Below are 22,542 nucleotides of genomic sequence, written 5' to 3' on the forward strand. Positions count from 1 at the left end.
CTCTGAGAGAAGGAGCGAGACACGTGCCCTGAGCGAGTCGCGCTCTGAGAGATGGAGCGAGACGCGTGCCCTGAGCGAGAGGCGCTCTGAGCGAAGGAGCGAGACACGTGCCCTGAACGAGTCGCGCTCTGAGAGAAGGAGCGAGACGCGTGCCCTGAGCGAGTTTCGCTCTGAGCGAAGGAGCGAGACGCGTGCCCTGAGCGAGTCGCGCTCTGAGAGATGGAGCGAGACGCGTGCCCTGAGCGAGAGGCGCTCTGAGCGAAGGAGCGAGACACGTGCCCTGGGGGAAACGCATGCCCCCGAGTGGGAGATGTGCTTCTCTTGGAAAGAGAAGGATTGAGATACACATTCACGCACAGCCACTGATGCAGATACACATGCACACGCTGACACTCAACGCACCCACAGTGGTGTGCACGCACATGGATGCATGCTCACAGACGAAAGCACGCACCCGCACACTTACAGAGAAAATTAAGAAGAACAGGGCAGCTAAAATTGGAGGTGTGAAGGTTCCCTTGATCTTTACTAAACTGCGGAGGGGTTGTGAGGAGGGGGCAGTGGGCGATAAAATCACTTCATTTAAAATAAAATTCTCCATGACTCAAGTTGAGTGTGAGCTTTGTGGATTTTGTTGGTTCAATGTTTCCCTCGATAAGGGACTGCGCAGATCTGCAGCGGGTGGGGGGGGGGGGGGGGTTCGCGCGGGAGGGAGCGTCCATCTGACGACTGCTCCTGAAGGAGTTTCTGGCAGTTTGTGTGTGTCAGTTCTTCTTTGGAAAAGTCGGGCTGGGAGGGAGAGAAAAGAGTGGAATGCAAGGCGGAGCGAGAGGAGAGAGAGAGAAAACTCTTTCTCAGTTGCTTTCGGGAGGGGAGGGGGGTTAAAATGCTGAGGAATGTTGGTGTGTGTTATCCTCTCTGTGATGAGGCGCCTCCTTCAGCCCGCAAACTCTCCCCCCTGACCCCCCCCCCCCAGATTCTCCTATTTCAAGTGGTGTGTCTCCTGCATTGTGGACGCACACACTCTCACACAAGAACTCCATTCTTCCAACGCCAAGCACATTCTCAGATTAACACACCAGCCCTCTCCAATCGCCCGCTTTCCCCATTCCAAAAGGCTTTTAAAAATGGTTTGGCCCCTGTTCAAAAGAGGTTAGAGTTTCGTGGTGGGGGGATGGGATGTGTGTCTCTGTTTGAGGGGCTGTGGGGTGGATGGGCCCGGCCCGGTGGTGGGTGGAGAGCAGGAGGGGGTGCAGAAAGTTATTTTGTGTGAAGAAAAAATAAGTAGTCCCATGTGGGCGGCAGTTCCTGGCCAGTGTCTGCAGAATTTATTTTACTCTCCCCCCTCTAAAGGTATTTTGGAATAAGAGACCACTGTGGATGGATTGTTAACAATCAGATCTTTTCTCTCAGCCCTTACTGTGTTCAGAGCAAAACAGCTCCCTGACTCTCACACCCACCCCCTCTCTCTTTTTTCCCCCCCTCCTCCTTCCCTGCCTCACTCTCTCCCCCTCTGCCTCTCACTCTCTTCCCTCCTCCCTCTCTTACTTTCTTCCCTCCTCCCTCTCTTACTTTCTTCCCCCTCCCTCCCTCCCTCTCTTCCCCCTCCCTCCCTCTCTTCCCCCTCCCTCCTTCCCTCTCTTCCCCCTCCCTCCCTCCCTCGCTCTCTTCCCCCTCCCTCCCTCCCTCTCTTCCCCCTCCCTCCCTCCCTCGCTCTCTTCCGACTCCCTCCCTCGCTCTCTTCCCCCTCCCTCCCTCCCTCTCTTCCCCCTCCCTCCCTCCCTCGCTCTCTTCCCACTCCCTCCCGCCCTCTTCCCCCTCCCTCCCTCCCTCGCTCTCTTCCCACTCCCTCCCTCCCTCTCTTCCCCCTCCCTCTCTCGCTCTCTTCCCCCTCCCTCTCTCGCTCTCTTCCCCCCTCCCTCACTCTGCCCCCCCTCTCTGCTCCCTCTCACTTCCCCCCTCCCTCTCTTGCTGTCTTTCCTCCTCCCTCTCTCGCTGTCTTTCCTCTTCCCTCTCCCTCTCTCGCTCTCTTCCCCCTCCATCTCTCGCGCTTCCCCCCCTCCCTTTCTCACTCTCTTCCATCCTCCCTCTCTCGCTCTTCCTCCCCCTCCCTCTCTCGCTCTTCCTCCCCCTCCCTCTCTCGCTCTTTCCCTCTCTTCCATCCTCCCTCTCTCGCTCTCTTCCCCCCCCTCTCGCTCTCTTCTCCCCTCCCTCTCCCGTTCTCTTCTCCCCCTCCCTCTCTCACTCTCTTCCCCCTCCCTCCCTCGCTCTCTTCCCCCTCCCTCTCTCGCTCTCTTCCTTCCTCCCTCGCTCGCTCTTTCCCTCTCTTCCATCCTCCCTCTCTCGCTCTCTTCCATCCTCCCTCTCTCGCTCTTCCCCCCCTCCCTCTCTCGCTCTTCCCCCCCTCCCTCTCTCGCTCTTCCCCCCTCCCTCTCTCGCTCTTTCCCTCTCTTCCGTCCTCCCTCTCTCATTCTCTTCCCCCTCCCTCTCTCACTCTCTTCCCCCCCTCCCTCGCTTGCTCTCTTTCCCCCCCTCCCTCTCTCTTCCTCCCCTCCCTTGCTCGCTCTCTTCCCCCGTCCTCCTCTCCTCCCACCAGCCCACCCTGTCTCCATTCCCAGGCCTGTGCCGGGCCCACCGGTTGATGTGCCGGGGGGTCGAAGGGGTGAGCTGGGCGGATCATGCCGATATTTCCGTAGCTCCTGACCCTCGCGGTCCACTGCCAATATCTGGGAGGCTGGTGACGGAGCTGCGTTGATTTACAATATGACAAACTGATTTTGGCAAATGAGGAGTCGAAGCCAAATTGTGGCAAATGTGTTTTGAATGTGAGATTCGGATCTAGCGATGAGAAGCGAAAGCCGGGGAGGGCCCAGGCAACATATCTGGGCTTTAAAAATGCCTCCTTTCCCTGGGACAGAGGGCTTTAGACGGCTCATGGCATGTTGGCCTTGCTGAAGAGGATATTCTCCAAGGTGGTGGACATCACCCTTCAGCGACCCAAAGCCTTGATTACAGCCCGACCAGAGACACTGTGAGCAAGTTTGTGCAGCACCAGTTCGGAAGGATATGCTGCTTTTTATTCCTTCACGGGATATGGGCGATTGCCGCCCAGGCCCAGCATTCATTGCCTATACCTAATTTCTCCTTGAGAAGATGGTGGTAGCTGCCTTCTGCAACCACTGTGATCCCCAAGGTGTAAGTACACCCTCCATGCTGTTAACGAGTTCCAGGATGTTGCCCCAGCGACAGTGAAGGAGCAGCAATATATTTCCAAGTCAGGGTGTTGACTTGGCGAGGAAACTCCAGGTGGTGGGGTTCCCAGGTACCTGCTGCTCCTGTCCTTCCAGAAAGCAGTGGGTTTGGAAGGTGCTGACTAAGGAGCCTTGGTGAGTGGCTGCAGTGCATCTTGTAGATGGTGCACACGGCTGCCACTGTGCGTCGGTGGTGGAGGGTTTGAATGTTTGTGGAAGGGGGAGCAATCAAGCGGGGCTGCTTTGTCCTGGGTGGTGTGCAGCTTCTTGAGTGTTGTTGGAGCTGCTCTCACCCTTGCAGTGAGTGTAGGAAGCACTGTAACAGAACACTACCTACAGTCGCAGGGATTAAATTACCAGGAAAGTCTACACAAAGGAGCGTTGTGTTCCCTGGAGCTTCGAAGGTTAAGGGGCCATTTGATTGAGATTTTCAAAGTATCAAGAGGAGTAGAGAGAGTATGTGGAGAGTAACTTTTTCCACTGATTGGGGGGGTGGGGGGGTGGAGGAGGAGACGGTCTGAAAATGAGAGCCAGACATGACGGCAGTGAAACTAAGAAACATTTCGACAGGCAAAGGATGAGAGAAATCAGGAACTCCTTTCCGGAAATGGCAGTTCCTGCTGGATCAACTTTAAACCTATGATTGATGGATTGTTGTCCAAGTGTATTGGGAATAATTGATGCAAAACAAGGTTCCAATGAGCAATGTGTGAATGAACAGACTGAGCAACAAACATGGGTCCAGTGCAGCGCTCCCTCAGTACTGACCCTCTGACAGTGCAGCACTCCCTCAGTACTGACTCTCTGACAGTACAGCACTCCCTCAGTACTGACCCACTGGCAGTGCAGCACTCCCTCAGTACTGACTCTCTGACAGTGCAGCACTCCCTCAGTACTGACCCTCTCACAGTGCAGCGCTCCCTCAGTACTGACCCTCTGTCCGTGCAGCGCTCCCTCAGTACTGACCCTCTGACAGTGCAGCACTCCCTCAGTACTGACCCTCTGACAGTGCAGCACTCCCTCAGTACTGACCCTCTGACAGTGAATCACTCCCTCAGTATGACGCTCTGACAGTGCAGCACTCCCTCAGTACTGACCCTCTGACAGTGCAGCATTCCTCTGCACTGACTCTGACAGTGCAGCGCTCCCTCAGTACTGACCCTCTGACAGTGCAGCACTCCATCAGTACTGACTCTCTGACAGTGCAGCACTCCCTCAGGACTGCCCCTCTGACAGTGCAGCACTCCCTCAGTACTGACCCTCTGACAGTGCAGCACTCTCTCAGTACTGACCCTCTGGCAATGCAGCACTCCCTCAGTACTGACTCTCTTACAGTGCAGCACTCCCTCAGTACTGACCCTGTGACAGTGCAGCACTCCCTCAGTACTGACCCTCTGACCGTGCAGCACACCCTCAGTACTGACCCTCTGACAGTGCAGCACCCCCTCAGTACTGACCCTCTGACAGTGCAGCACTCCCTCAGTACTGACCCTCTGACAGTGCAGCACTCTCTCAGTACTGACCCTCTGGCAATGCAGCACTCCCTCAGTACTGACTCTCTTACAGTGCAGCACTCCCTCAGTACTGACCCTGTGACAGTGCAGCACTCCCTCAGTACTGACCCTCTGACCGTGCAGCACTCCCTCAGTACTGACCCTCTGACAGTGCAGCACCCCCTCAGTACTGACCCTCTGACAGTGCAGCACTCCCTCAGTACTGACCCTCTGACAGTGCAGCACTCTCTCAGTACTGACCCTCTGGCAATGCAGCACTCCCTCAGTACTGACTCTCTTACAGTGCAGCACTCCCTCAGTACTGACCCTGTGACAGTGCAGCACTCCCTCAGTACTGACCCTCTGACCGTGCTGCGCTCTCTCAGTACTGACCCTCCGACATTGCAGCGCTCCCTCAGCACTGACCCTCTGACAGTGCAGCACTCCCTCAGTACTGACCCTCTGACAGTGCAGCGCTCCATCAGTACTGACCCTCTGACATTGCGGCACTCCCTCAGTACTGACCCTCTGACAGTGCAGCACTCACTCAGTACTGACCCTCACGACAGTGCAGCACTCCCTCAGTACTGACCCTTTGACAGTGCAGCACTCCCTCAGTACTGACTCTCTGACAGTGCAGCACTCCCTCAGTACTGACCCTCTGAAAATGCAGCACTCTCTCAGTACTGACCCTCTGACAGTGCAGCATTCCCTCAGTACTGACCCTCTGACAGTGCAGCGCTCTCTCAGTACTGACCCTCCGACATTGCAGCGCTCCCTCAGTACTGACCCTCTGACAGTGCAGCGCTCCCTCACCACTGACCCTCTGACAGTGCAGCACTCCCTCAGTACTGACGCTCTGACAGTGCAGCACTCCCTCAGTACTGACCCTCTGACATGCAGCACTCCCTCAGTACTGATCCTCTGACAGTGCAGCACTCCATCTGTACTGACTCTCTGACAGTGCTGCATTCCCTCAGTACTGACCCTCTGACAGTGCAGCACTCCCTCAGTACTGACCCTCTGACAGTGCAGCGCTCCCTCAGTACTGACCCTCTGACAGTGCAGCACTCCCTCAGTACTGACCCTCTGACAGTGCAGCACTCCCTGAGTACTGACCCTCTGACAGTGAATCACTCCCTCAGTATGACCCTCTGACAGTGCAGCACTCCCTCAGTACTGACCCTCTGACAGTGCAGCATTCCTCTGCACTGACTCTGACAGTGCAGCGCTCCCTCAGTACTGACCCTCTGACAGTGCAGCACTCCATCAGTACTGACTCTCTGACAGTGCAGCACTCCCTCAGGACTGCCCCTCTGACAGTGCAGCACTCCCTCAGTACTGACCCTCTGACAGTGCAGCACTCTCTCAGTACTGACCCTCTGGCAATGCAGCACTCCCTCAGTACTGACTCTCTTACAGTGCAGCACTCCCTCAGTACTGACCCTGTGACAGTGCAGCACTCCCTCAGTACTGACCCTCTGACCGTGCAGCACTCCCTCAGTACTGACCCTCTGACAGTGCAGCACCCCCTCAGTACTGACCCTCTGACAGTGCAGCACTCCCTCAGTACTGACCCTCTGACAGTGCAGCACTCTCTCAGTACTGACCCTCTGGCAATGCAGCACTCCCTCAGTACTGACTCTCTTACAGTGCAGCACTCCCTCAGTACTGACCCTGTGACAGTGCAGCACTCCCTCAGTACTGACCCTCTGACCGTGCTGCGCTCTCTCAGTACTGACCCTCCGACATTGCAGCGCTCCCTCAGCACTGACCCTCTGACAGTGCAGCACTCCCTCAGTACTGACCCTCTGACAGTGCAGCGCTCCATCAGTACTGACCCTCTGACATTGCGGCACTCCCTCAGTACTGACCCTCTGACAGTGCAGCACTCACTCAGTACTGACCCTCACGACAGTGCAGCACTCCCTCAGTACTGACCCTTTGACAGTGCAGCACTCCCTCAGTACTGACTCTCTGACAGTGCAGCACTCCCTCAGTACTGACCCTCTGAAAATGCAGCACTCTCTCAGTACTGACCCTCTGACAGTGCAGCATTCCCTCAGTACTGACCCTCTGACAGTGCAGCGCTCTCTCAGTACTGACCCTCCGACATTGCAGCGCTCCCTCAGTACTGACCCTCTGACAGTGCAGCGCTCCCTCACCACTGACCCTCTGACAGTGCAGCACTCCCTCAGTACTGACGCTCTGACAGTGCAGCACTCCCTCAGTACTGACCCTCTGACATGCAGCACTCCCTCAGTACTGATCCTCTGACAGTGCAGCACTCCATCTGTACTGACTCTCTGACAGTGCTGCATTCCCTCAGTACTGACCCTCTGACAGTGCAGCACTCCCTCAGTACTGACCCTCTGACAGTGCAGCGCTCCCTCAGTACTGACCCTCTGACAGTGCAGCACTCCCTCAGTACTGACCCTCTGACAGTGCAGCACTCCCTCAGTACTGTCATTTAGATGTTGAAGAATAGCTAAAAGAATAACCGAGTGGGAAATGGCGACAGGAGATGCGAACCGGACTGGATGAGTGTGGTTACGATGCAGCTCATGTCGGGTATTCTACCAGCTCTTAGTTATGGGGCCAAATGGCCTGTTGCTGTTCAACAGCCTGTTAAACTGATCACGATGCAACTGCATGCTAACTAGTGTGGTATGGTGACCATTGACTATTTTGTTGTGGTGGCATCGCATTCCCAATCCACGGCTGGTGGCCTTTCCAAGTGGATGAATAGGGTCAGGCAGTGGTGCAAGGGAGGGACAGAGTGTGGCTGCCTTGTTGGGGGTTTCATTGAGATTTCCCCACCCATCTAAGAAGCTGCCAAGATAGTGAGGTGCTGAGGGAGCATTTAGTGTTCCAGCGTGGAATGCAGCGCTGGGACAAGCATGATTCTGTGTGTGAGAATAACTTTGAGGCATGTTCAGACCTGTGTGCCCGTGCGGCTGTGTGTGGGCGAGTGCACCCACGCGGCTGCATGCGTGCCCACGCGCTGTCTCGGCCTGTCTCTCTCTCATGACTTCTGCTTCATTATACAGACATGTCATGAGCAGAAGTGTCACCCAGTAACCCCTGAGCCCCCTGCCAGTTGCGCCCTGCTGTTTAATTGGCATTGTCTCCCCTGGGTGTTCAAAATACAAGGTGCTCCCACACCCTGCACCTGCACATTCACGTGTACAATGTCAGTGTCTCTGGAGTGATTTACACAACTGTCAGTTCGGACGGTAATGTTTATTCACCTAGGTTAGGAAAAATGTTAACTATTTTAGCTTTGTCCGATCAAATACTCGAAGGACAGGAACAGCACGGGGTTAGATACAGAGTAAAGCTCCCTCTCCACTGTCCCCCATCAAATACTCCCAGGACAGGTACAGCACGGGGTTAGATACAGAGTAAAGCTCCCTCTGCACTGTCCCCATCAAACACTCCCAGGACAGGTACAACACAGGGTTAGATACAGAGTAAAGCTCCCTCTACACTGTCCCCATCAAACACTCCCAGGACAGGTACAACACAGGGTTAGATACAGAATAAAGCTCCCTCTACACTGTCCCCATCAAACACTCCCAGGACAGGTACAACACAGGGATAGATACAGAGTAAAGCTCCCTCTACACTGTCCCCATCAAACACTCCCAGGACAGGTACAACACAGGGTTAGATACAGAGTAAAGCTCCCTCTACACTGTCCCCATCAAACACTCCCAGGACAGGTACAACACAGGGTTAGATACAGAGTAAAGCTCCCTCTACACTGTCCCCATCAAACACTCCCAGGACAGGTACAGCACTGGGTTAGATACAGAGTAAAGCTCCCTCTACACTATCCCCATCAAACACTCCCAGGACAGGTACAGCACGGGGTTAGATACAGAGTAAAGCTCCCTCTACACTGTCCCCATCAAACACTCCCAGGACAGGTACAGCACAGGGTTAGATGTAGAGTAAAGCTCCCTCTACACTGTCCCCATCAAACACTCCCAGGACATGCACAGCACGGGGTTAGATACAGAATAAAGCTCCCTCTACACTGTCCCCATCAAATACTCCCAGGACGGGGACAGCACAGGGTTAGATACAAGTAAAGCTCCCTCCGCACAGTCCCCATCAAACACTCCCAGGACAGGTACAGCACGGGGTTAGATCCAGAGTAAAGCTCCCTCTACACTGTCCCCATCAAACACTCTCAGGACAGGTACAGCACGGGGTTGATACAGAGTAAAGCTCCCACTACACTGTCCCCATCAAACACTCCCAGGACAGGTACAGCACGGGGATAGATACAGAGTAAAGCTCCCTCCGCACTGTCCCCATCAAACACTCGCAGGGCAGGTACAGCACGGGGCTAGATACAGAGCAAAGCTCCCTCTACACTGCCCCCATCAAACACTCCCAGGACGGGGACAGCACAGGGTTAGTTACAGAGTAAAGCTCCCTCTACACTGTCCCCATTAAACACTCCCAGGACAGGGACAGCACGGGGCTAGATACAGAGTAAAGCTCCCGCTACACTGTCCCCATCAAACACTCCCAGGACAGGTACAGCACGGGGTTAGATACAGAGTAAAGCTCCCTCTACACTCTCTCCATCAATCACTCCCAGGGCAGGTACAGCACGGGGCTAGATACAGAGCAAAGCTCCCTCTACACTGCCCCCATCAAACACTCCCAGGACGGGGACAGCACAGGGTTAGTTACAGAGTAAAGCTCCCTCTACACTGTCCCCATTAAACACTCCCAGGACAGGGACAGCACGGGGCTAGATACAGAGTAAAGCTCCCGCTACACTGTCCCCATCAAACACTCCCAGGACAGGTACAGCACGGGGTTAGATACAGAGTAAAGCTCCCTCTACACTGTCCCCATCAAACACTCCCAGGACAGGTACAGCGCGGGATTAGATACAGAGTAAAGCTCCCTCTACACTCTCTCCATCAAACACTCCCAGGGCAGGGACAGCACATGGTGGAGAGTGGTTTAAACAGAGCGCTGCTGATGAAAACCAGTTTGAAACGATGTCCCCGTTTGATGTCTTTCCCCATAACTGAAACTACTTCAGGAACAGCATCTGGCAAACCAAATCTACTGGATGATCGGTGACGTTCAGGCCCTCTCAATCCTGTAATGCAAGAACGGGGGGAGGCCATTCAGCCCCTCTGGAGCCTATTGCACAGGAACAGGAGGAGGCCCAAGCTGCCCCTCTCCAGCCTGTTATACAAGAACAGGAGGGGGCCCATTCAGCCCCTCTCGAGCCTGTTACACAGGAACAGGAGGAGGCCATTCAGCCCCTCTCGAGCCTGTTACACAGGAACAGGAGGAGGCCATTCAGCCCCTCTCGAGCCTGTTACACAGGAACAGGAGGAGGCCATTCAGCCCATCTAGAACCTGTTACACAGGAACAGTAGGGGGCCCATTCAACCTCTCTCTCTCACTCTCTCTCTCTCTCTCTCTCTCTCTCTCTCTCTCTCGAGCCTGTTACACAGGAACAGAAAGAGGAGTCAGTGAGGGAGGTGTGGGTGCTGTGGTATCAGCATCATGCTGAATGTAAGAGGACTCACAGAATACAAGCCCCAGTCGAGAAAGCTCTAACATCACAGGAACAGCTCCACGTTCTGTGTCCTCTGCCCCTCAATTTGCTGTGATGCCGTCACACCCCTTAATGTGCCCTCTGGCACCTCCCCCACCCCTTAATGTGCCCTCTGCCACTTTCCCTAGCCCTGTCCTGCTGCCAGGTACAGGGCTGTGTTCTGGAATCCTCCGAACAGAGATCCATTCTGACCTGTTCTTTCCTCTTTCAATTGCTTATTGTTTCTGTCACACAGTGATCAGGAATAGGATCCCTGGCTGATTTCCCCTCTCTCTAATCGGGGATCACTCGACACTGATCAGGAATCGGATCCCTGGCTGATTTCCCCTCTCTCTAATCGGGGATCACTAGACAATGATCAGGAATCGGATCCCTGGCTGATTTCCCCTCTCTCTCTAATCGGGGATCACTAGACAATGATCAGGAATAGGATCCCTGGCTGATTTCCCCTCTCTCTAATCGGGGATCACTAGGCAATGATCAGGAATAGGATCCCTGGCTGATTTCCCCTCTCTCTAATCGGGGATCACTAGACACTGATCAGGAATCGGATCCCTGGCTGATTTCCCCTCTCTCTCTAATCGGGGATCACTAGACAATGATCAGGAATAGGATCCCTGGCTGATTTCCCCTCTCTCTAATCGGGGATCACTAGACAATGATCAGGAATAGGATCCCTGCCTGATTTCCCCTCTCTCTAATCGGGGATCACTAGACAATGATCAGGAATAGGATCCCTGGCTGACTTCCCCTCTCTCTAATCGGGGATCACTAGACAATGATCAGGAATAGGATCCCTGGCTGATTTCCCCTCTCTCTCTAATCGGGGATCACGAGACAATGATCAGGAGCAGGATTCCTGGCTGATTTCCCCTCTCTCTAATTGGGGATCACTAGACAATGATCAGGAATAGGATCCCTGGCTGATTTCCCCTCTCTCTAATCGGGGATCACTAGACAATGATCAGGAGCAGGATCCCTGGCTGATTTCCCCTCTCTCTAATCGGGGATCACTAGACAATGATCAGCAGCAGGATCCCTGGCTGATTTCCCCTCTCTCTCTAATCGGGGATCACTAGACAATGATCAGGAGCAGGATCCCTGGCTGATTTCCCCTCTCTCTAATCGGGGATCACTAGACAATGATCAGGAATAGGATCCCTGGCTGATTTCCCCTCTCTCTAATCGGGGATCACAGGACAGTGATCAGGAGCAGGATCACTGGCTGATTTCCCATCTCTCTAACCCAGGGGTCACTGGACAGTGATCAGGAGCAGGATCAATGGCTGATTTCCCCCCCCCTCTCTCTAACCCACGGGTCACAGGACAGTGATCAGGAGCAGGATCCCTGGCTGATTTCCCCTCTCTCTCTAACCCCTTGATCACAGGACAGTGATCAGGAGCAGGATCCCTGGCTGATTTCCCCCCCTCTCTCTAACCCAGGGGTCACAGGACAGTGATCAGGAGCAGGATCCCTGGCTGATTTCCTCTCTCTCTCTAACCCAGGGGTCACTGGACAGTGATCAGGAGCAGGATCTCTGGCTGATTTACCCCCCCCCTCTCTCTAACCCACGGGTCACAGGACAGTGATCAGGAGCAGGAACCCTGGCTGATTTCCCCTCTCTAACCCCTTGATCACAGGACAGTGATCAGGAGCAGGATCCCTGGCTGATTTCCCCCCCTCTCTCTAACCCAGGGGTCACTGGACAGTGATCAGGAGCAGGATCCCTGGCTGATTTCCTCTCTCTCTCTAACCCAGGGATCACTGGACAGTGATCAGGAGCAGGATCCCTGGCTGATTTCCCCCCCTCTCTCTAACCCAGGGGTCACAGGACAGTGATCAGGAGCAGGATCCCTGGCTGATTTCCTCTCTCTCTCTAACCCAGGGGTCACTGGACAGTGATCAGGAGCAGGATCCCTGGCTGATTTCCTCTCTCTCTCTAACCCAGGGGTCACTGGACAGTGATCAGGAGCAGGATCCCTGGCTTGACGCTGCAGTTTCAAATGCACCTCTCCGTGTCCATCAAGTCCTGGGATGGGTCTGCAGCCCGGAGCTCCTGCCCCAGAGGCAGGGGGACGACCCGCTGTGCTACGAGACCACTTTCTTCACTGAGCAACTGCTACAGACGGCAACTTCCTGACTGTTTATAACTGTGCAAGTGAGGGAGCCAGATTACACAGGCCTCCAGTTCTGAAGGTGTTTCCTGCCCTGGTCTGGTTTAAGCGCCAGCTGGGGAGTATTGTGTGTCTGTGTTTATTTTTATTTTCTGCGCGGAGAGCGATTGGCGACTGGGTCGTGCACACTGGGTGACCCCTCCACAGGCCTGCTTCTCGGTTCAACAGCTACCAACTCTTGTGCGTGACGCCCACTTTCCGGAAATCAATCTCTCTCTCTCTCGTCAGTCCCCTCTCGAGCCTGTTACACAGCAACAGGAGGAGGCCTCTTCTTGAGCCTGTTACACAGCAACAGGAGGAGGCCTCTTCTCGAGCCTGTTACACAGCAACAGGAGGAGGCCTCTTCTCGAGCCTGTTACACAGCAACAGGAGGAGGCCTCTTCTCGAGCCTGTTACACAGCAACAGGAGGAGGCCTCTTCTCGAGCCTGTTACACAGCAACAGGAGGAGGCCTCTTCTCGAGCCTGTTACACAGCAACAGGAGGAGGCCTCTTCTTGAGCCTGTTACACAGCAACAGGAGGAGGTCTCTTCCCGAGCCTGTTACACAGGAACAGGAGGAGGCCTCTTCTCGAGCCTGTTACACAGCAACAGGAGGAGGTCTCTTCCCGAGCCTGTTACACAGGAACAGGAGGAGGCCTCTTCTCGAGCCTGTTACACAGGAACAGGAGGAGGACTCTTCTCGAGCCTGTTACACAGCAACAGCGGGAGGCCATTCAGCCCTCCTTGTGCCCGCTAGACAGGAGCAGGAGGACGCCCATTCAGTCCATTCACGAGCCTGTTACACAGGAACAGGAGGAGGCCCGTTCAGCCACTCTCTCTCGCCCGTTACACAGGAACAAGAGGTTCTGTTGGTTGAAGTCATATCTGGCACAAAGGATGATGGTTGAGGTGGTTGGAGGTCAATCATCTCAGCTCCAGGACATCGCTGCAGGAGTTCCTCAGGGTAGTGTTCTAGGCCCAACCATCTTCAGCTGCTTCATCAATGACCTCCTTTCCATCATAAGGTCAGAAGTGGGGATGTTTGTGGATGACTGCACAATGTTCAACACCCTTCACGACTCCTCAGATAATGAAGCAGTCCATGTCCAAATGCAGCAAGACCTGGACAATATCCAGGCTTGGCCTGAGAAGTGGCAAGTTACATTCGAGCCACACAAGTGTCAGGCAATGACCATCTCCCACAAGAGAGGATCTAACCATCACCCTGTGACATTCAATGGCATTACCATCGCTGAATCCCCCACAATCAACACCCTGGGATTATCATTGATCAGAAACTGAACTGCACTAGCCGCATTACTACTGTGGCTACCAGGGCGGGTCAAAGACTAGGAATCCTACGGTGAGTAACTCACCTCCTGACCACCAAAGCCTGTCCACCATCTACAAGGAACAAGTCAGGAGTGTGAAGGAATACTCTCCACTTGCCTGGATGAATGCACGAGGCTCGACACAATCCAGGACAAAGCAGCCCCGCTTGATTGCTCCCACTTCCACAAACATTCAACCCTCCACCACCGACAAAAAGTGGCAGCCGTGTGAACCATCTACAAGATGCACTGCAGTAACTCACCAAGGTTCTTATGGCAACATCTTCCAATCCCACTGTTATCTAGAAGGACAAGAGCAGCAGATACCTGGGAACTCCACCATCTGGAGGTTCCCCTCCAAGTCACTCACCACCCTCACTTGGAAATATATCGCCGTTCCTTCACTGTCACTGGGGCAACATCCTGGAACTCCCTCCCTCACAGCACAGCGGGTACCTACACCTTGTGGACAGCAGCGGTTCAAGAAGGCAGCGCTCCACAACTTTCTGAAGGGCAACTTGGATTGGGCACTAAATGCTGGCCTAACCGGCAACATCCAATTCCTGTAAATAAATCACACACAAGGCCCTTTCAATCCCCCACTTGAACCTGTTACACAGGAACAAGGGCGGCCCAATCAGCCTCTTCGGCTTGTTACACAGAACATTCACCCCTCCAATCTGGTAGGAGGCCATTCAGCCCCCTTCAGTCTGTACGCATAGATTCTAAATCATTCACTCAGATTTGGTGGTTTTAACTGCTGCTGTCCCACACTCGGCCTCAACAGCTTTCCAGCAGGGGAGACTTCAGATTTCACTCTGTGACAAAGTGCTTCCTGACACCACTCCTCAACAGCCTCGCTTTCCCTCAGTACTGTCCCTCCGACACTGCAGCACTCCCTCAGTACTGTCCCTCCGACACTGCAGCACTCCCTCAGTACTGACCCTCTGACAGTGCAGCACTCCCTCAGTACTGTCCCTCCGACACTGCAGCGCTCCCTCAGTACTGTCCCTCCGACACTGCAGCACTCCCTCAGTACTGTCCCTCCGACACTGCTGCTTTCCCTCAGTACTGTCCCTCCGACACTGCTGCTTTCCCTCAGTACTGTCCCTCCGACACTGCAGCACTCCCTCAGTACTGTCCCTCCGACACTGCTGCTTTCCCTCAGTACTGTCCCTCCGACACTGCAGCACTCCCTCAGTACTGTCCCTCTGACAGTGCAGCACTCCCTCAGTACTGTCCCTCTGACAGTGCAGCACTCCCTCAGTACTGACCCTCTGTCAGTGCAGCACTCCCTCAGTTCTGACCCTCTGACAGTGCAGCACTCCCTCAGCACTCATCCTCTGACAGTGCAGCGTTCCCTCAGCACAGACCCTCTGACAGTGCAGCACTCCCTCAGCACTCATCCTCTGACAGTGCAGCGTTCCCTCAGCACAGACCCTCTGACAGTGCAGCACTCCCTCAGTACTGACCCTCTGACAGCGCAGCACTCCCTCAGTACTGTCCCTCCGACACTGCAGCACTCCCTCAGTACTGACACTCTGACAGTGCAGCGCTCCCTCCCTCAGTACCGACCCTCTGACAGTGCAGCGCTCCCTCCCCCAGTACCGACCCTCTGACAGTGCAGCGCTCCCTCCCTCAGTACTGACCCTCTGACAGTGCAGCACTCCCTCAGTACTGCCCCTCAGACAGTGCAGCACTCCCTCAGTACTGACCCTCCGACAGTGCAGTACTCCCTCAGTACTGACCCTCCGACAGTGCAGCACTCCCTCAGTACTGGCTCTCTGACAGTGCAGCACTCCCTCAGTACTGACCCTCCGACAGTGCAGTACTCCCTCAGTACTGACCCTCCGACAGTGCAGCACTCCCTCAGTACTGACCCTCTGACAGTGCAGCACTCCCTCAGTACTGCCCCTCTGACAGTGCAGCACTCCCTCAGTACTGACCCTCTGACAGTGCAGCACTCCCTCAGTACTGACCCTCTGACAGTGCAGCGCTCCCTCAGTACTGACCCTCTGACAGTGCAGCACTCCCTCAGTACTGACCCTCTGACAGTGCAGCACTCCCTCAGTACTGACCCTCTGACAGTGCAGCACTCCCTCAGTACTGACCCTCTGACAGTGCAGCACTCCCTCAGTACTGACCCTCCGACAGTGCAGCACTCCCTCAGTACTGACCCTCTGACAGTGCAGCACTCCCTCAGTACTGCCCCTCTGACAGTGCAGCGCTCCCTCAGTACTGACTGGGTGGGCTGCAGCACTCCCTCAGTACTGCCCCTCTGACAGTGCAGCACTCCCTCAGTACTGACCCTCCGACAGTGCAGCACTCCCTCAGTACTGCCCCTCTGACAGTGCAGCACTCCCTCAGTACTGACCCTCCGACAGTGCAGTACTCCCTCAGTACTGACCCTCCGACAGTGCAGCACTCCCTCAGTACTGCCCCTCCGACAGTGCAGCACTCCCTCAGTACTGACCCTCCGACAGTGCAGCACTCCCTCAGTACTGACCCTCTGACAGTGCAGCACTCCCTCAGTACTGCCCCTCCGACAGTGCAGCACTCCCTCAGTACTGCCCCTCCGACAGTGCAGCACTCCCTCAGTACTGCCCCTCTGACAGTGCAGCACTCCCTCAGTACTGCCCCTCTGACAGTGCAGCACTCCCTCAGTACTGACCCTCCGACAGTGCAGTAATCCCTCAGTACTGACCCTCCGACAGTGCAGCACTCCCTCAGTACTGGCTCTCTGACAGTGCAGCACTCCCTCAGTACTGACCCTCCGACAGTGCAGCACTCCCTCAGTGCTGCCCCTCTGACAGTGCAGCACTCCCTCAGTACTGACCCTCCGACAGTGCAGCACTCCCTCAGTACTGCCCCTCTGACAGTGCAGCACTCCCTCAGTACTGACCCTCCGACAGTGCAGCACTCCCTCAGTACTGCCCCTCCGACAGTGCAGCACTCCCTCAGTACTGACCCTCTGACAGTGCAGCACTCCCTCAGTACTGACCCTCCGACAGTGCAGCACTCCCTCAGTACTGCCCCTCCGACAGTGCAGCACTCCCTCAGTGCTGCCCCTCTGACAGTGCAGCACTCCCTCAGTACTGACCCTCCGACAGTGCAGCACTCCCTCAGTACTGCCCCTCTGACAGTGCAGCACTCCCTCAGTACTGACCCTCCGACAGTGCAGCACTCCCTCAGTACTGCCCCTCCGACAGTGCAGCACTCCCTCAGTACTGCCCCTCCGACAGTGCAGCACTCCCTCAGTACTGACCCTCTGACAGTGCAGCACTCCCTCAGTACTGACCCTCCGACAGTGCAGCACTCCCTCAGTACTGCCCCTCCGACAGTGCAGCACTCCCTCAGTACTGCCCCTCCGACAGTGCAGCACTCCCTCAGTACTGACCCTCTGACAGTGCAGCACTCCCTCAGTACTGACTGGGTGGGCTGCAGCACTCCAGGGACAAACGTGAGTTACCCAGTCACTGGACCCGAGCAGTTGTGTGTAGTTGCCACTCATTCTGACAGGTGATTGCAGACTCCCTGAGTGTTTGTTTATCTGGGCTGTGACTGATAGCAGGGTCAGGAGCAAAGATGCTGAACAATAGGTGGAGATTGGGCCTGGGTTATCTAGTGACCAGGGAGCAGAGTTTAGTTTGATACCATTCAGGCCAGCCTCTCCTGACTGAATGCTATCTGCCACCTCCCACTTCAATCTTTTTTACTGCCTTCAGTCACCATTTGAAATCCTATCCTCAGAGCCTCACGCAAGGAGACCATTTCTTGTGAGCTTGGAGTATTTATCCCACATTCAGGGTCCCAGGCACCAGACTAAAGCTCACTCTACGCTGTCCCAATCACACATTCCTAGGTCAGATACAGCACGAGGTTAGATATACAAGCAAAGTTCCCACTACACTGCCCATCAAACACTCCCAGGACAGGTACAGCACGGGGTTAGATACAGAGTAAAGCTTCCTCTACACTGTCCCCATCAAACACTCCCAGGACAGGTACAGCACGAGGTTAGATACAGAGTAAAGCTCCCTCTACACTGTCCCCATCAAACACTCCCAGGACAGGGACAGCACGGGGTTAGATACAGAGTAAAGCTCCCTCTACACTGTCCCCATCAAACACACCCAGGACAGTTACAGCACGGGGTTAGATACAGAGTAAAGCTCCCTCTACACTGTCCCATCAAACACTCCCAGGACAGTTACAGCACGGGGTTAGATACAGAGTAAAGCTCCCTCTACACTGTCCCCATCAAACACTCCCAGGACAAGTACTGCACGGGGTTAGATACAGAGTAAAGCTGCCTCTACACTGTCCCCATCAAACACTCCCAGGACAGGTACAGCATGGGGTTAGATACAGAGTAAAGCTCCCTCTACACTGTCCCCATCAAACACTCCCAGGACAGGTACAGCACGGGGATAGATACAGAGTAAAGCTCGCTCTACACTGTCCCCATCAAACACTCCCAGGACAGGTACAGCACGGGGTTAGATACAGAGTAAAGCTCCCTCTACACTGTCCCCATCAAACACTCCCAGGACAGGTACATCACGGGGTTAGATACAGAGTAAAGCTCCCTCTACACTGTCCCCATCAAACACTCCCAGGACAGGTACAGCACAGGGTTAGATACAGAGTAAAGTTCCCTCTACACTGTCCCCATCAAACACTCCCAGGACAGGTACAGCACGGGGTTAGATACAGAGTAAAGCTCCCTCTACACTGTCCCCATCAAACACTCCCAGGACAGGTACAGCACGGGGTTAGATACAGAGTAAAGCTCCCTCTACACTGTCCCCATCAAACACTCCCAGGACAGGTACAGCACGGGGTTAGATACAGAGTAAAGCTCTCTCTGCACTGTCCCCATTAAACACTCCCAGGACAGGTACAGCACGGGGTTAGATACAGAGTAAAGCTCCCTCCACACTGTCCCCATCAAACACTCCCAGGACAGATACAGCACGGGGTGAGATACAGAGTAAAGCTCCCTCTACACTGTCCCCATCAAACACTCCCAGGCCAGGTACAACACGGGGTTAGATACAGAGTAAAGCTCCCTCTACACTGTCCCCATCAAACACTCCCAGGTTAGGAACAGCACGGGATTTGATACAGAGTAAAGCTCCCTCTACACTGTCCCCATCAAACACTCCCAGGCCAGGGACAACACTGGGTTAGATACAAAGAACAATACAGCAGAGGAACAGGCCCTTCGGCCCTCCAAGCCTGCGCCGACCATGGTACGTGCCTAAACTAAAACCACATGCACTTACGGAGTCCGTATCCTTCCATTCCCACCCTATTCATATATTTGTCAAGATGCCGCTATCATACCTGTTCCCACCACCTCCCCGGGCAGCGCGTTCCATATATTTCCCACCCTCTGTGTAAAAAAAACTTGCCACACACCTCTGTTCTAAACTTTTCCTCACGCACTTTTAACCTATGCCCCTAGTACTTGACTCTCCTACCCTAGGGAAGAGCATCTGACAATCCACTCTGTCCATGCCCCTCATAATCTTATCCTCTATCAGGTCGCCTCTCAACCCCCGTCATTCCAGTGAGAACAGACCGAGTTTATCTAACCTCTCCTCGGAGCTAAAGCCCTCCATACCAGGCAACATCCTAGTAAAACGCTTCTGTGCACTCTCCAAAGCATCCAAATCCTTCTGGTAGTGTGGCGACCAGAATTGGACACAATATTCCAAATGAGGCCTAACTAAGGTGCTGTACAGCTGCAACATGACTTGCCAATTTTTATATTCACTGGCCCGACCGATGCAGGCCAGATTGCCGTATGCCTTCTTGACCACCTTATTCACATGCATTGCCACTTTGAGTGATCGGTGGACATGCACGCCCAGATCTCTCTGCCTGTCAGTACTCGCAAGAGTTGTATCATTTACTGTGTAATTCCTACATACATTGGGCCATTCAAAGTGCAGAGTAAACTCTGTCCCCATCAAACATTCCCAGGACAGACACAGCACGGGGTTAGATACAGAGTAAAGCTCCCCTACACTGTCCTCATCAAACACTCCCAGGACAGGGACAGCACGGGGTTAGATAAGAAATGCTTGATTGATATTTATTGTCCCATGTACCGAAGTACAGTGAAAAGTACTTTTCTGCGGCCAAGGGAACGTACACAGAACGTACATAGTAGACAAAGAGGATAATCAACAGAGAACATTGACAAATGGTACATCAACAAATAGTGATTGGTTACAGTGTGAAACAAGGGCCAAACAAGAGCAACATAGGGCGTCGTGAATAGTGTTCTTTCAGGGAACAGCTCAGTCCGAGAGGGAGTCGTTGAGGAGTCGAGTAGCTGTGGGGAAGAAACTGTTCCGATGTCTGGATGTGCGGGTCTCCAGACTTCTGCATCTTCTGCCTGAGGGAAGTGTCTGGAAGAAGGCAATGTCTGGGTGGGAGGGGTCTCTGACAGTGCTGTCTGCCTTCCTGAGGCAGTGGGAGGTGTAGACAGAATCAATGTGGGGGTTGCAAGCTGGTGTGATGCGTTGGGCTGAGTTCACCACACTCTGCAGTTTTTACGATCATGGACCAATCATGGATCATGGAGCAGTTGCCATACCAGCCTGTGATGCAGCCGGATAGGATGCTCTCTGTCGCACATCTGTAGAAGTTTGTGAGCGTCGATGCAGACATGCTGAATTTCTTTAGCTTCCTTAGGAAGTAGAGACATTGTTGGGCTTTCTTGACTGTTGCATCGACGTGAGTGGACCAGGACAAACTGTTGGTGATGGTGACCCCCAGGAACTTAAAACTATCGACCATCTCCACTTCGGAGCCAGTGATGTAGACGGGAGTGTGTGTCGTGCTACGCTTCCTGAAGTCGATGATCAGTTCCTTGGTGCTTCCCTCGCCGCCATTTAGAGAGAGGTTGTTTTCGTTACACTATGCAACCAAGTGATTTATCCCCCTCCTGTAGTCTGGTTCATCATTGTTTGAGATACGGCCCACCACAGTCGTATCATCTGCAAACTTATAGATTGAATTGGAGTTAAATCTTGCCACACAATTGTGTCTGCATAGGGAGTACAGGAGAGGACTGAGCACACATCTTTGCAGGGCTCCAGTGTTGAGGACTATTGTGGAGGAGGTGCTGTTGCCTATCCTGACAGATTGTCGTCTGCTGGTGAGGAAGTCAAGGATCCAGCTGCACCGGGAGGAGTCAAGCCCAAGGCTGCAGAGTTTGGTTATTAGTCGTGTCGGGATAATGGTGTTGAAGGCGGAGCGGTAGTCTATGAACAGCAGACTTACACCGGTGTCCTTGTTGTCGAAATGTTCGAGAGTTGATTGTAGGTCCAGAGAGATAGCATCTGCTGTAGATTGGTTGCCGTGATGGGGGGATGGCAGAGAGAGAGGAGGGATGGCAGAGCGAGAGGGGGGATGGCAGAGAGAGAGGGGGATAGCAGAGAGAGGGGGGATGGCAGAGAGAGAAGGGGGATGGCAGAGGGGGGATGGCAGAGAGGGGGGATGGCAGAGAGAGAGGGGGGATGGCAGAGAGAGGGGGGATGGCAGAGAGAGGTGGGAAGGCAGAGAGGGGGGATGGCAGAGAGAGGGGGGATTGGCAGAGAGAGAGGGGGGATGGCAGAGAGAGAGGGGGGATGGCAGAGTGAGGGGGGATGGCAGAGTGAGGGGGGATGGCAGAGAGGGGGATGGCAGAGAGGGGCTGGCAGAGAGAGGGGGGGTGGCAGAGAGAGGGGGGATTGGCAGAGAGAGAGGGGGGATGGCAGAGAGAGAGTGGGAATGGCAGAGAGGGGGGATGGCAGAGAGAGAGGGGGGATGGCAGAGAGAGAGGGGGGATGGCAGAGAGAGGGGGGATGGCAGAGAGAGAGGGGGGATGGCAGAGAGAGAGGGGGGATGGCAGAGAGAGAGGGGGGATGGCAGAGAGAGAGGGGGGGATGGCAGAGAGAGGGGGGATGGCAGAGAGAGGGGATGGCAGAGAGAGAGGGGGGATGGCAGAGAGAGAGGGGGGATGGCAGAGAGAGGGGATGGCAGAGAGAGGGGGGGTGGCAGAGAGAGAGGGGGGATGGCAGAGAGAGAGGGGGGATGGCAGAGAGAGAGGGGATGGCAGAGAGAGAGGGGGGATGGCAGAGAGAGGGGGGATGACAGAGAGAGGGGGGATGAGAGAGAGAGGGGGGATGGCAGAGAGAGAGGGGGGATGGCAGAGAGAGGGGGGATGGCAGAGAGAGTGGGGAGGATGGCAGAGAGAGGGGGGATGGCAGAGAGAGGGGATGGCAGAGAGAGAGAGGGGGATGGCAGAGAGAGGGGGGATGGCAGAGAGAGGGGCTGGCAGAGAGAGGGGGATGGCAGAGAGAGGGGGGATGGCAGAGAGAGGGGATGGCAGAGAGAGAGGGGGGATGGCAGAGAGAGGGGGGATGGCAGAGAGAGAGGGGGATGGCAGAGAGAGAGGGGGGATGGCAGAGAGAGGGGGGGATGGCAGAGAGAGAGGGGGGATGGCAGAGAGAGAGGGGGATGGCAGAGAGAGGGGGATGGCAGAGAGAGAGGGGGGATGGCAGAGAGAGAGGGGGGATGGCAGAGAGAGAGGGGGGATGGCAGAGAGAGAGGGGGATGGCAGAGAGAGAGGGGGATGGCAGAGAGAGAGGGGGGATGGCAGAGAGAGGGGGGTTGGCAGAGAGAGAGGGGGGTTGGCAGAGAGAGAGGGGGGATGG

General features: G+C 54.9%; 1 protein-coding gene across 1 annotated transcript in view; it reads left to right on the top strand.

The window, feature by feature from the left end:
• Window positions 1-22,542, top strand: part of erf (Ets2 repressor factor) — a 338,698-nt gene that overhangs the window by 17,542 nt on the left and 298,614 nt on the right. The window lies entirely within an intron of this gene.

Source organism: Scyliorhinus torazame, chromosome 12 (genome assembly GCF_047496885.1).
Source record: "Scyliorhinus torazame isolate Kashiwa2021f chromosome 12, sScyTor2.1, whole genome shotgun sequence".
Taxonomy (NCBI): domain Eukaryota; kingdom Metazoa; phylum Chordata; class Chondrichthyes; order Carcharhiniformes; family Scyliorhinidae; genus Scyliorhinus; species Scyliorhinus torazame.